This window comes from Rhodamnia argentea, chromosome 2, assembly GCF_020921035.1.
Source record: "Rhodamnia argentea isolate NSW1041297 chromosome 2, ASM2092103v1, whole genome shotgun sequence".
NCBI lineage: Eukaryota > Viridiplantae > Streptophyta > Magnoliopsida > Myrtales > Myrtaceae > Rhodamnia > Rhodamnia argentea.
The window spans coordinates 12,376,694-12,392,162 of NC_063151.1; positions in this window are offsets into that span (position 1 = coordinate 12,376,694).

Consider the following 15,469-nt stretch of genomic DNA (forward strand, 5'->3'; position numbering starts at 1 on the left):
CCTTCTTTTGCATCGATTTTGCCGAGTCGCCTCAATCGAACTTCCAAAATCTCTTGTCGTCGATCTTCGCACGATCGCAATCCGGCTGACGAGCCGAGGTAAGTGTTCTCGACCTAATCTAAGCGTGTTTGAGCTTGAATTCCATTGTTATGCTTTTGTTTGATTGAAGTCGTGTTGCCGTAATCGTGATTAGTTCGATCCTCACGATTTAGCCGTTGAAATTGTTTGATCTTAGAATATGTTAATCTGGATGTGAAAATGAGTAATTTAGCGTTGGTTTGAGGTTGATCGGCCGAGGTTTCACCGTTGGATCTCGCGGAAACCTCGGCCTTCGTCGCGTCGTCGTGAGGTTGAAGACGACGAGCGACTGTCGAGTCAAGCGGTCATGTCTGAGGTGGCATCCACGAGTGGTCCTTGTCTAGTCATCTAAATTGTGGCTCGGCCTTGATCCAACGGCTGAGATATTTCATAGGTTTGATTCTCGGCCGTTCGATCCCCTTTTGGTATTTTCGGATAATTAGTATATTAGTTAGAAAATAAAAACCCAAAAGCGACGTCTTTTGGCTTTGTAATGCGTCGTCTTTTGAGCTTTAAGGATTCGACGGCCGATTAGACTTTAGCTTGAATCGTAGCCGTTCGTATGTCTAGTTGCACGACGCCGTTTAGAATAAAGGCCAAAGTGTCGTCGTTTTATGGGAAGAAGGATTGAACGGCTCATCGAGCCACATTAGATCTCGGCCGTCCGTTTGAAGATTGATGCGGCGTCGTTTAGTTTAATAGGCTTCAACGGTTGAGATGAAGTCTTGAGATTTAATCCTGGCCGCCCATTTGATGTTGAGAAGCGGCATCGTTTTAATGAGATAGAGCCAACGGTCTAGATGGATTTTAGAATAGATCTTGGCCGTCCGTTTCTTTTTAGTATATTCGGATATTAGAAATTAGTTTAGAAAATAAAAAAAATAAATAGAAAAATAGGAACGGTACCGTTTTAGTGTCGTGGGTGGGTCTGAGTGCGGTCGGACCGGGTTGACTGGTCATTGACCGGGTTGACCTGGTCCGGTTTATTAATAAAAATAATAAAAATAAAAAGAAATTTCCAAAATCCAAAAAATTGTAAAAATACTTAGAAAATTCATAAAAATTCCCGGATTTTCATAAAAATTTCTAAAAATTTGTAGATCGATTCGGACTCATAAAGTCTGGATCGAAAATTTTTGAGACTTCGAGGTCGATAATTTCGATCCGGAAAATTCCTAATATTTTTGAAAATAAATAGAAATTCCAAAAAATAGAAAAATTAGAAAATTCAAGAAAATCACAAAAATGAGAAATGGCCACTATGGCCAAATCGAATTTTGTGATTTTGGTCCCAACTCCCAAAATGACTATTTTACCCTTGGGCTTTCCGCCCCAAATTTTTTGCCAAATCACCCCGACACCCAATTTTGATTTTTGTATGGCCGATAGGGCCATTTTATAATATCGAACCTTGATTTGATTGATTTGATTGCTTGTAATGATTTTGATTGATTAAATTTTTGATTGTGATTGATTAGGATAGAAAATTCCCATCCGCATGAAAACTTAGAATTGTTAGGACCTACCTCACCCGATATTGCATCGCATGAATTCCTAGGTTAGAAAACAATCAACATCGGTAACCGAAGGGCGTCAATATGAAATTTGGCGTAACCAAGTCCCCGGACCCAAAATCTGTTTTAGCCGAACGTTTCTCCCGACCGCTCGGTAAGGTTTTCCGATCGTACCTTCCAATAAATCGATCGGTGGCGACTCCAAATTGCATGTACACCTCGCACATGCCACCTGACCACACAAGGTCAATTTCGATATTTGATAAATTTTACCCGACATCGCGATTCGAGTAATGGGTCTTGGGAGGGACCCGCGATCCCATAAAAAATATATATGAAAGGGGGATCGGCTCGTTAACCTCCCCGCGCGCCGCAGGGTGACACTAGACACTTTTAAAACACGCAATACTAAACAAGGATAAACATATGGCAATCGATACAGTAATCAAAGTCATGAATAATTGGCAATACACATTTTTCACAATTCAAGGATTCAATTACTCAATTAAGACTAGGTTTCATATTTTAGGCACTCGATAGCTCATAAGCTTATAGGATAGCAATTCGCTCATTGTGGTTCCAATTTCGATGGCCATGCCCACGTATTAATGCCTCAAGCTAACATAATTATTGTACCCATGTTAGTATGCCTCGGGTTACAATGTCATTCTCAAACCCGCGTTAGTACGCCTCGGGTCAAATCCCGCGTTTAACGCCTCGGGATATATTCAAACCCCTCGTAGCAATGCATCAAGGTAAAATGTGCACATATACTCATAAATCAATCAATTAATGGCCAAACTATTAGAATCTGAAATTCCACCATCCAATATACTCCATTCGACCTCCAAGTTTTGAATTTCAATCATTGGATCACATGCCACAACTCAGCCAATTAATGCCTTATTGAACTTCATTATCGAGCACCAAGCATCATGATGTAGCCATGAATTTCACATTTTAAGCTCTAAAACAACCAAACACCCATTGACCCCCAAAAGGTTTCCACGTCCAGACCTATTCCCAGTAAAATTGACATGATTCTATTAATTTTTTGAGTAACCAACCTTATATTCATGTTCCTCATGATCTTATGGTCGCGTAGGAGAAAACAGAACTCAATTCAGCCTCTGGACGACTTTGAATGAGCCATTTTACTTTTGATGCGCGCTGAAAAATAGAAATATGAGCTCTCGGATCTTATGACGTTTTTCACACGATAACAGTCCTTAAAACTCTCCAATTCAAAATTTAAACCATCCATTAGTAACCTAGAGTCCTAGCAAAATTTTAAGGACAACTTACCCTTGATTTGAGCAAGCGAAAACCTCTAGACAACCAATGAAGTCCACGGTTCCAAAAACTAGACAAAAATGACAAATTTGCCCTCTATGAAAAATCATGCAAGAACAAACCATTAAACTTCCTAAATCCACATCAAACCTCAACCACTAAACTCCTAACATACCAAGCTAGGATTTAGAGGTTACTTACCATAAGTTCCAAGCAAGATGAGCAATTAAACAGCCTCCAAGGTCACGGTTTTGGACTGGAAAAGCAAACTAGTTCGGTTCATGAAGATCAAACAAAACCAACTATTAAACTCCATCTAATCCTCATTAAAACTTCAACATCAACCTCTTAACGTGCTAAACTAAGCTTAGGAAGCCTCTTACCTTGAACCAAGCTAAAAAAACTCTTTAAAAATAGCCCACAAACTCACGGCTCGGTGCATGTAATCAATGGCTCACTTGGTCTCTCGGTGGCTCACGATTTTGTGGCGTTCTCTTGAGTTTCACCACTACAAATGGCCACGGAACTCACAACAAGGGCTTGAGGGAAAGAGGGGGCTTTGGTGATGAGGGTAAAGTGAGAGGAAGAAAAAAAATGGAATAGAGAGAGATGTTCGAATGAGGGAGAGGAAGAAAGAGGAGGGTTGAGTTCTTCTAAGCTTGCCTAAAGCTTTCTCAAGAAGCTAGCATGCAAGTGGGGGACAAGAATGACTAGGTGATGGATGGACAAGCTTGAATGATATGTGTAAGAGTGATTGACAAGTTAGAAAGACAAGCTTGATTGATGGTTGCTTTTTGGGGTTTTGACTTTTTCACCTCTTGTCCTCTAGCCAATAATTCAAGACAACTTTGGACCACCTTGCCCTTGGATTTTTGGTCACATGGGAGATTTCAAATTGACCATCTTGTCCTTGACTAATCTTAGAGGCATGAGCATAAACCGGGGGTAAAAGGTAATTTCCAATTTTCAGTCCATTTTAAATCACTTTGAGGCAAATCCTAGTTTTAATTGACCTCAATGAGGCGACGTCCAAAATATTACTATTGGAATTCTCGAATATTCGATATCCCATTTCGAAGTCCAATTCATGCTCAAAATCCATGAATACTAATTTCAGTACATCTCAAAGTAACGGGTTGTTTTTAAGAGTTACGCGTATCGACTCATGATTAACGTCACGTTTAAGAGTTATTCAAGCCATGTCGACTTTGGTTGTCATGTAATTGTAAGAGTTGATCACTAGTCCTTAAGGATGCGATCGTCGGGAATCGGTTTAGTTTAATTTGCAAATTATACTTATGTTTAAACGGAATCACCTGTGATCCAATTGTTTAATCTTGGCAAATCGTTCTAAGACCAATCTCGGATTGACCTTTAATAGCTCAAAATCTTTTCTCGGCAATCCTTATGGACAAAGTACTAAGCCACGCTCGAGTTCTTTAGTCCACGTACTTAAACTCTAGTTAGCCTTTCCATTTTGGTTAATAAACTTGAGAGTGATCAAATCTGAGCGAGTTCTAACTGAAATACATCGATAGATATCTTTTCATTCATAAGTTTCGAAAAGGGTCGAAATTCAAAATGTCACATTTAGTCTATCGACTAACCGAGTAAATCCGATAGATCTTACTAGGGAAAGTTCAAAGTCTCAGACTACTTATCCCGATGCAACATTCTCTCATGGAATAATCACACATTGCATCTCATGTAGGCACGAAGAGTCATAATATTTGAACTTCTCATTCGGATGGGGGGTTGTTGGGATTTTAGTGTGCAAATCCCATAGAAAGTGAATAAAAAGTGTGGATGGAGGAGGCCCACATTGGATGAAAGAGAGATGGGAGATGGGTTTAAATATTGGAACCTCACAAATGAGTTTGGACCCCAAGGGACACCCCACTTTTGTGGACGGGAGATAACCTACACAAAGTTGGGCCGGCCCACAAGCGCGCGCGCGCCGCCGCCGCCACCGCCCGCTCCGTTCGGCTCGGGCCTGGGCCTAGCTTGTTCCTTTTTTTTTTTAGCCCATCAATTTTATTTTATTCCATTCTTTTAAACCAAACGGACACAATTCGAACGAACATGTCTGGAAATTTCTAGACACTTTTTCTTGTCCGAACATATATGTTTATTTAGAAATTTTTCTTTGAACAAAATGTTTGTTCGAAAAGAGTTATTTCGGTTCGTAATCGTGCATCGACAAAACTGTATGGTTTCGTGACTCTTCCTCAACGTTCATTTTTAAATCGACATAAATAGTCTTCAAAGAGTTCGGTTCAAATATATGTCGCGACCCTCCGGAAATTTTCTGGTATGCGAGAGGGTTAACGAGCCGATCCTATTTTAAATAACCCCGGTTGATAGCGAGATCTTTTGGGATCGCGGGTCTCTTCCAAAACCCATTACTCGAATCGCGATGTGGGAGAAAAATTTTATCAAATATCGGGGTCAACCTTAGTGTGGTCATGTGGTATGTGCATAGTGTACATGCAATTTGGAGTCGCCACCAATCAATTTTTTGGAGGGTATGATCGGAAAACCCTACCGAGCGGTCGAAAGAAACCGTTCGGTTCCGCGAAAACCGGAGATTTTTGGGTCCGGGGACTTGGTTACGCCGAGATTTTCACCTACGCCCTTTCGGTTACCGATGTCGAGTGATTTTCTAACCTATGAATTCATGCAGACGGACTTTTGGGTGAGGTAGGCCCTAACGGTTCTAGGTATTCACGTATATAGGAATTTTACTATTCTAACAATCATAATCAGAAATTAAATGCACAATCAGGACAATCAAAGTCGTTCCAGTCAATCAATCATATAGACATATCTAAAATGGCCCTATCGACCCACAGAAATATCGAGTTTGGGTTCTAGGGATGGTTCGGGAAAATTTGGGGCGGAAGGCCCGGAAGGGTAGAATGGTCATTTTTCGGGGTTCGAGACACGAAAATCACAAAATCGGGGTCAGGCCAGTTGAATGTGGCCATTTCCTATTTTTTGTGATTTTCTAGAATTTTTCTAATTTTTCTAATTTTTTTATTTTTTATTTATTTTCTAAAAAATTGGGAATTTTCCGGATCGACATAGATCGACCCTCAAAGTCTCAAAATTTTTTATCCAAACTATAAGAGTCCCGAATCGATCTAGAAATTTTTAGAAATTTTTTGGGAAAATCTGGATATTTTTATGAATTTTCTAAGTATTTTTACAATTTTTTTGGATTTTTTGGAAATTTTTATCTATTTTTTATTATTTTTTATTAATTTTTCTGGACCGGGTCAAACCGGTCAACCCGGTCCGGCCGCTCGTAGACCCCCTCGACCCCTAAACGACGCCGCATATTATTTATGTAATATTTTTTTTATTTTATAATATTAATTCCTAATATTCGAATGTACATGAAAAAGAACGGACGGCCGAGATCGACTTCGGAATTAATCTCAGCCGTTGGCCCTTCACTAAACGAAACAACGCCGCATAGATCTAATATACGAACAGCCCGGATTAAAACGCGAGGCTCGATCCGAGCCATTCGCTCCTTCTACCCACAAAACGACGTCGTGTTTGGTATTTCCCTTAAACGGTGTCGTATCTAGCGGTATGACGAACGGCCACGATCTAAAGTCCAATCTAAACCGAGTCGTTGATTCCTTGCATACATGAAACGACGCCGGATCTGCTCTCTTGCCTGAATGACACCGTATTAATTAATACTTTGAACGGCCGTGATTAAACTAAGACTAGATCTGAGCCGTTCATTTCCCCTAAACTCAAAAACAACGACGCATCTGCCTGGGGGTCTAAACGACGTCGCTCACCGAATATCCTAAACGGCATCGTTTCATTTATTTTTTATTTTCTTCTTATTATACTAATATCTAAAAATACGAAAATTGGATCCGACGGTCCGGAATCAAACTTGCCTAATTATCTAGACCGTCGGATCGGAGCTGGCTCGGCTCGCTCGCGCCAACCACCGAGCCGAGTCGGCGACGCTTCGGACCAATCACACGACGACACGTAAGCCGCTGACCGTTTGACCACGACACATTAGCATCGTCGTCTACCTCGCGACGACGCAGAATGGACGGGTGAGAGGCTCCGGCGAGATCTAACGGTAAGATCCCGCCGGAATGACCTCGGACCAACGGCGATCGACTCGCTCGGTCTTCCAGATTAACATATCCAAAGATCAAACCATTTCATTGACTAAATCATGAGAATCGCACTATATACGATCAACTATCATCAAGCTCGAACATGCATAATCCAACCAAACCAAGCCAATTCACTCATACACAAGCACCATAGGAAGGTTAGGGGACTTACCTCGAGCTCTGATCGAGCTCGCAAGGTCCGGAATAGCTTGACCGGTGTTCGACCGGACCGAGCAAGGTTGGAGGTCCGACTCGCGTGATTCAAGGGAAATCAATGCAGAAATGAAGTGCGATCGTGGTCAGAGAGGGATAAGAAACAAAAGGCACACAACAATTTCAATAATCGAACACGAGATGCCATGATCGCACAGTACAAAAGCTCGAAGTTCGACTTACCTATTTTGGAGGTTTGAGGCCGATTGAGCTATGCAAATCGCTTCTCCAAGGTTCGGGCAAGCTTCCTGAAGTAGCGGCGAGCTTCGATTCTCTCTGGATTGCCTCCGCGAAGAACTCACAAATCGAGTTCAAACCTTCGATCACGCGGGCGAGAAGGTGAGCTCTCCTTCGCTTTCTCTCTCTCTCTATCTCTATTCTGTTGCGAGATGAACCAAATGAGCCTCCTCTTGATTCGCGAAGCTTCCCGGCTATTTATACCCACTTTTGAATTTGCGCGCGTCGGGTGTGAGTTGGCCGAGAGGTTCTCACGTGCAATCATGTGATTTTAGGTCACCGGACAGCGACGGAGGTAGTTAGAATTCCTTCCAATGCCGTTTGGTGTCCGTTGAACCTTAAACGAGCGTGAATTGCATTTGGTTTTGAAATTGTTGACTTTTTTAGCGCCGAGGCTTTGACTAGCTCGCCGGAGCTCCTCCGAGTATTATTGGTCGTGCCGTCGATGGCAATCGCCAGACTTTGACTTCATGAACAAAAGCCCCACATCTATTGATCCAATTAGGGATGAATTGTCCTTCAATTTGATCACTGAAATCCAGCCTTCAAACCTACAATTCGAGCAATAAGTTGGGAAAGACGACATCGTTCGGGACCGGTTCGACAGTTCCGACCGACGGTCAGACTGGTCCGAACCGGTTCAGACGGTGAACTTTTAAAATTAATCCAAATTGACTGGGAATTTTTGCAATTAAACCTCAAAATTGAACTTAGAGACTTAAATTCTATCTAAAAATGTGGTTTTGCCCAAAAGTTCACTTCAATTTCCGTAAAAACTCCAAATTTTTCAAAAATTGCAAATTGGGGAAATTTTCAATTGAAGGCCTAATTGATTAAATTGGACCAAACCAACCCTGCCAATTGATTTAGAATGTATAAAAACTTAGGGGGACGGTCCAATTTTACCATGAAAGTCCCTCAATTAAGATTAATTTCAAAAATTGGCAAGTTGAGGGACTAAATTGCAAATATTTTGGGGATTTTGCCTAATTCGCACAATTCATGCAATTGAGGGTGCGATTGATCAAATTGAAGTTCAAAGGGACTGCAATTGAATGTCCACACTCTAAATGTACAAAAATTGCAAATAAAAAGACTCAATTGGTATTTTTTGTGTAAATTCAACTCTAGGCATTATGAAGAAACACCTAAAATTGGATTTAATTTTCAATTTTTCTTGAGGTCAATATGAAAAGGGAATAAAAATAAAAATATTGGACATTTTTTGTATTTTTGTGACCTTGAAAAGTATTTTTTATGAATTTTCTAACATTTTTCTATTTTCCAAAAATATTAAAAATTGCGAAAAATATGAAAAATTATTTTTTGTTTAAAATTGGTTCCTTAAGCTTGGCCAAGGCTTCCAATAATTTTTTTTTTGTGATTTTTTGGGAATTTTTAGAAAAAAAAATTAAAAATAAATTGATTAAAAATCGGGTGTCAACAATATAAATATTCGATTTTTCCTCTCGTTTTCTAGAACTCGCATTCCATTCTTTCGTTCCTTCCTCCTCATTCATCATCGTCATTTGTGCGATTATTCTATCAAGTTCTATTTGAAGGTTTCCTTTGAAGAAGTACCGCTTTAGAGGAAATGCAATCCGTTCTATCCTGGGAGGCAATTGTCCAAGAACCTTTGGTACCGGTGAAGAGGACAAATTTGTCTTAAGGATGCAACATGAATTCGTTGGGCCTGGATCATTCATCTACATTCAGATTATTCATCTACACTTGATTTCAGGTTTGCTAATCAACCTTACTTTATATATACGATCAATTAGGGGCTATAAGCATCTCGGAAGTGGAACTGAACCCCATACTCAAACGCAAGTGTATTGAGTACAGTTAGTCTCTCACGGCTGAGCCCTCTAATTGCTGTTGGCCCAAGCAATGAAGTGACTCGGTATGGTCCCGTGAAGGCGTCGGTTTTTTGGGAACGCAAAGAAATCATTTCCGCTTCTTCTCACCGTAGCTTCTTTTGTTGGTCCGTATCTCATCAATATGTTCTACTCCTTAATGGGCAGCGTGAGTTTGTCAGTTGAGGCTGCCTTCAAGTTTTGGGCCTTTTTGGTGGCAAATCTTTGTTGAGTGGGTTCCCTATAGGCAGTTGATGTTCAGCTCGTTGCTGTTGCGAATACATATGACAAGAGATTGACCCTTCCATGCCAGTCGAAGCAGGGATTGGTGATTTCGGCTGTTGGCCTCCGCTCTTCTGTACAGAAAATCTTGGCTAGCAGCTATTGCAGCTTTTGCGGAGACCATGCCTGCTCTGTTAGCTAATATCACAAGTATTCTCGTAAACAAAAGGCTAATGGTTTTAAGCATACTAAAACCAATCAAAAAAATGTAATAAGGCTCTTGTTAGATGCTTTCTCCATCTACGACTCCATGAATCCGGAACTTGGAGCTCCAAATCCATCATGGAAAATCCATACGATAATCATGGGACTTGTAATCCCGGTTCAATGATCCTACGAATCAGCTCCTAGAATTCCAAAATTCTAGGAGTCTGATGCCCCAAAGTGATGCATCTATTAGACAAATGAACACTTTGCAAGTTTGTCACGCCATTTACTTAATGATCACATTTCAATGTTGTTTACGAAAACAAAATATTTAGTGAATCGTGTCCTTTGGAATCTTTCCTCCCCAAGTCGTGTACTTTTTTTTTGTTGGTCGAAACAAGGTCTTCATTCAATTAGATAAAGTTTGATAACACATAGGTCGAACCTCAGAACAAAGTAAATTCCATAAGGCTTGTGGGGGAGAGGAAATCCAATTCGTGGGCAAGGCTTTCTCCTTTGGGCTTTTGTTACCCAATCTGCAACTAGATTGGACTCTCGGGGATGATGGGTTAGCTGAATATATGGATAATGCTTCAAACAATACATAGCCTCACTAATTAGCGCACATACCTCCCAGAACAATTGATCTGCTCTTGGATCTATGACAGCTTATCGGTTTAGAATTATCTGAATGAAGCTCCAAAACTTTCTTTTCTTGGTTCATAGAGAAATCTTAGGGTTTCCACCACTGCCAACGTCTCTTCCAAAAATGCCAAGGTTACGATCACCGATCGGGCAAAGCCGTCCACAACAAGTCCTGAAGCCTTGCAACACACACACATGCAACGGCTCCCTCCATCGATCCCACTACGAAAGAACCGTCAACGTTTATTCGCAATACACCCTTCAAATTTGCGATTTTGCTCAATTTGGTTGATGCCCACTTTCTCATTTTCCGATTCAATGCGTTCGCATCTGAAAGGGGCGCCGTGGGTCTGCTCAGTTTAGTTTATTCCTCCTTGCTTTCCAAAATGTACCACGAAATGGTTGCCACTGGCTCAAAAGGAGGTGTGTTCGGGGATGATTTGGAAAAGTCCAGCCGCCATTCCTCAATTCTTGCGACTCCTACGCTCTGCATTCCGATATTTATTGCTGGGTCTGACGAAATGTGCTTTTTGTCCAGGGGCAAAGAAGAAACAAGTGTTGGATGGGTTTCTGGACGTAGATGGCAAATGTAAAATGATACTTTTTTTTTTTGGTCAAAAGTGAAAATGATACTTGTGGAGACAAGCAATGGAAGTGAGTTAAGTCGATAAAGATTAGCTTTTATGTAGCCCAAGCACAAGTGACTAGTGAAAAGCACAGACCCAACAGTCGGATCGAAAGCTTAGTCAAAACACGTGCATGGAAAAGTCTCGTCGGCGCGCAGGGAGAGGGATTGAAGGAAAGATCTCTTTTTGGCCTTTTGGATACGCCCCTTTTTTTGCATAGTCACCGTTTCGTCCAGCGCCCATCCAAAGAAATTCGCCCATTACAGCTCTAATCTTTGAGTTACATATGTAGATATTATTCACACGGCTCCTTTTATTACAGAAAAAATAAATTATCGCTTGTATCGCTTAAAATAATTAGTCAACAAAAATAAATACTTTCATCATCATTAATAATTTGTGTCCAAATATTTTTATTAGCGGTGGAATTGTTTTTTTTGTTTATGCATTCTTATGAGAGATATAAGCGATTATTTTTAGAAATTTTTTTTATTTTTTGTTAAATAAAGGGAGCCTAAGTTTAAATTAAGCTTTTCATGCAAGTGAAATCCATACTTGTACTCAAACCTAGTCACTGGGCTGAGCAAGGCTCGGGCCCGATCGAGCACACCGGTGGTAACGTGCTTCGCCCCACCAAAGCTTAAATCCCCTGCATGATTCTACATTGAAGTTGAGAGATTTTTTAGTGTAAACCCATCCATATGAGATTTTGTTTGCGATAACTCTATTATTTTAAAACATCATTATCATAAAACTTCTGGGCATGCTCTTTGTTTGAAAGCAGATTATTGACTTAATTGCCTTGTATATCCTATTTGAAAGCATTATTATCTCGAGATTCAGCTCTTAAATTTGCTTTTTCTCCCACAAAGTTCCTAAAAATACTTTCCTAAACCTTGAAACTTCAAGAAATTTGAGTAAGTTGGGAAGGGGGACAAAATTAAGGATACTCTAGAAATTTATTAAGATAAAATATTGTACCTATGCCGCTATGAAATGAGAGATTTGAGAAACAATCTCTCCCAAAATTGACCATTTTAACTTCCCTAAATTCTCCTTCCATCTTATCTTCCATGTTTTGTTCTGTGCACGTATTCTTTTAGGACTTTGCTAGCAATATGTCTTTGAAAATAACAGCATATTATGGATCGCAAATTCTTGAATGAACCAACCCTGCAATAATTTTTAAATAATTATTATTTATTTTTTGTGACTTACAATATGCTGTCAATCTCATGGTAGATTAAAGACCGTCACATAAGCATTTTTCATTTTTTTATACTTTTATGGACATTTCTCCTAGTAATGGTGAGAGCCGTCAATCATGCACGCATCAGAGCCTTGTATATATCCATATATTCATTTTGGCAGAATATATGGCCATACACTTGAGGGAAAACACCCAAATGTCTCACTTTCGCGTTTTTCATTATAGCTATTTAATTTCCTAACTGTAAATCAAAGAGGGAAAAAAAGGAAAATTGACCAATAGAAAGGCCAAAGAAGAAGAAGAAGAAGAATTATACTACCCACTTTTTACAAAAAAAAGAAAGAAAATCACTTGGTTAAATTACTTGATTGTCCTTATTGTGCAATCAACCTCATCTTGCATGCTGTGCAATGAATTTAGAATGCTTCTCTCGTTTACTCATATTTTAGAAAGAAAAAACTGTCTAAAACAAAAGAAAAATTGTCGATTTTTTTTTTTTTTTATTTCGTCATGCAATTAAACTATAACTTTTGTTATTAGCTTATATACAACGCAAGGATTGAAAACTAATCGCGCAATATCGCATGCTTGAGACTTTAATGTATTGATGTAGAATTCTTACCATTTTTTTTTTTTTGGGTAAGGAAATTCTTACCATTTACTGTACATCATTTACTTCCAAAAACCTAAAACCCATTAAATCGAATTATTTAAAGAAACTGTCAAAATTTGTTTATGTAACCTGACTATAAACACAAAATTATTTTGTCCTTAACAATTCGCAACTAACCTTGAACTAGTCTTCACCTGAGGTTGATAGGTTTTTAGAGGGGAAAAGTGTCAAATAAGTCATAAATCTATTGCATTAGTGAGAACTCAGTCCTAAATTCTTTTTTTTTGGCATCAATTCAGTCATAAACCTTTTATTTATTCCAATTGAGTCCTAAATCTTTTGAATTTGTGGCATTTCAGTTTTAAATTATTTGAATTTGTACCAATTAAGTCAATGCCGTCAATTTTGATCGGAATTGCTGACGTGAACGTCAATTTTCCTACGTAGGACGGTTAGCGATGATGTGGATATATTTTTAAAATTAATTTAATATTTTAAATTATTTTTAAAAAATTTTATAAAATATTAAAAATAATTGAAGGAATATTAAAAAAATATTCACGTCGGCGCCAGCCATGCCACATAGGACAATCAATGTACACGTCGGTGATTTTCGGTCAAAATTAACCGGATTGACTCAATTGATACAAATGCAAAAAAAATTATGACTAAATTAGTACAAATGCAAAAGGTTTAGAACTCAATTAGCACTAATAATAGGTTTAGGACTGAATTGGTACCAATACAATAGGTTTAGGACTTTTTGAACACTATTCCCATTTTTGAAGATTGTCTCTGGTACAACGAATCAGTGAGATCATTTCCCAAAGAACTCCAATTATTACTACTCCATGTATGTCCCAAAGATAGAAAAAGACAGTGGACTTTGAGTTTGAGGCATCTTTTTAGATTCCTAACTTTCGGAATCGGACAAGATTTTGATTGATCAATGTTGGAAAAAAAAAATGGACCCGGGATTTGAAGTACCCATTTTCTTTAGAACCACAGGTTTTTAAGGTTACAGAAGAAATTCGTGAAAGAAATTTTATTTTATTTTTCAGTTTTTAATCCGGTATTTACATAAGACTCTAGAGGTGGCATCGAACTTATGTGTTTCAAATTGCAATGTCTCTATGGTTAAATAATTCTAACACGATTATCATGAATGCTGGGGAAAATTACCAAAAAAGTTCTAAACCTATGGTAATTGTGCTAATTCAGTCATTAACTTTTTTTTTTGGCCGATTCAATCCTAAATTTTTTGTAATTGTGCCAATTCAGTCCATCCGGTCAAATTTGGCCGTTCGGTACTGACGTGGACATCGGCCGGTTCCGACTGTCCGACAACATAATATTTTAATATATTTTTTATGTTTTTAATTTTTTTTGCTTTATCTTTCATTCTTTTCTCTTTTTTTCTCTTCTTTTTTTACTTCTCCCTCTTCTTCTTCTTCTTCTTCTTCTTCTTCTTCTTCTTCTTCTTCTTCGCCATCCTAGATCTGGGAGAGCCCCGTTCAAGTTCCTGTGAATAATCCGACTACCACCAGGATCACCCCCGTCAATCAACTCTCTCAACCCCAAATTCCCCACCTTCTCCTTCTGCTTCTCCTCCACCACCTCGTCCTTGTTGACTTCACGCTCGTCACTCTCCAACTTCTGGAAGTAATTCTCGTAAATGTTCTCATCATCAAACAACATGGAACGCAACGCAGATGTGTGGCCGTGCCACTCCGACTGGCGATACTCCGAGCCGGTCTCCTCCTGGAACGCAACGCAGATGTGGTGCTCGCCAATTGTGACGGCCAGGCCCACGTTGGGCTTGAGCAAGTTGGTCTTCCTAGAGAGGATGACCTTGGCGATCTCCCCCTCAAGCCTGGCCTTTGAATCGTGAATTGGGACCTACCGGGTTCGGACTCCTTGGCGCCATAGCCTTCGTCATCCTCTTGTCGAAATCAGAGAGGTTGTTGATGACATCGAAGAGGCAAACCTCGCGTGCCCTTGCTCTGGCCGTCGCCAGCAAGAGAAAGAAGAAGAAAAGAGAAGGAAAAAAGAAACAAATAAATTAAAATAAATTAAAAATATTAAAATATTATGTTACTGGACGGTTTGGGCCTGCGTGCGTTCACGTTAACATTGGCTAGTCAAATTTAGTCGGATGGTCTGAATTGGCATAATTGTAAATTGTTTAGCGCTGAATCATAAAAAAAAAAGAAATAAATTGGTACAATTACAATGAATTTAGGATTTTTTTAGTAATTTTCCCTGAATGCTAAAGCAATCCTATAATCTAATTCCGGGAAGAAATTTTTTCGTGCTGATGGAACTCAAAACATAGGAAGCAAGAACTCTCGTTAGTTCTTGCACGATTAGAAGAAATTGAGAAAAGGAAAGGAAAAAGGAAAACCTTTGATTGTAGATCTCCTTGAGAGGCCGCTACGTGTCAATATCTTGACTGTTAGGAAAAACATTCGCAGTCTTTTCAAGGTGCTCAGCGAGGAGAGAACTTTCTCTCCGCCGCCCCCCCCCCCAAATGATCAGCGGCCTTTCCTCTTTTCACTCGCTTTCTTTTCTACGGAAAATTAAAGTGCATATCTTCGG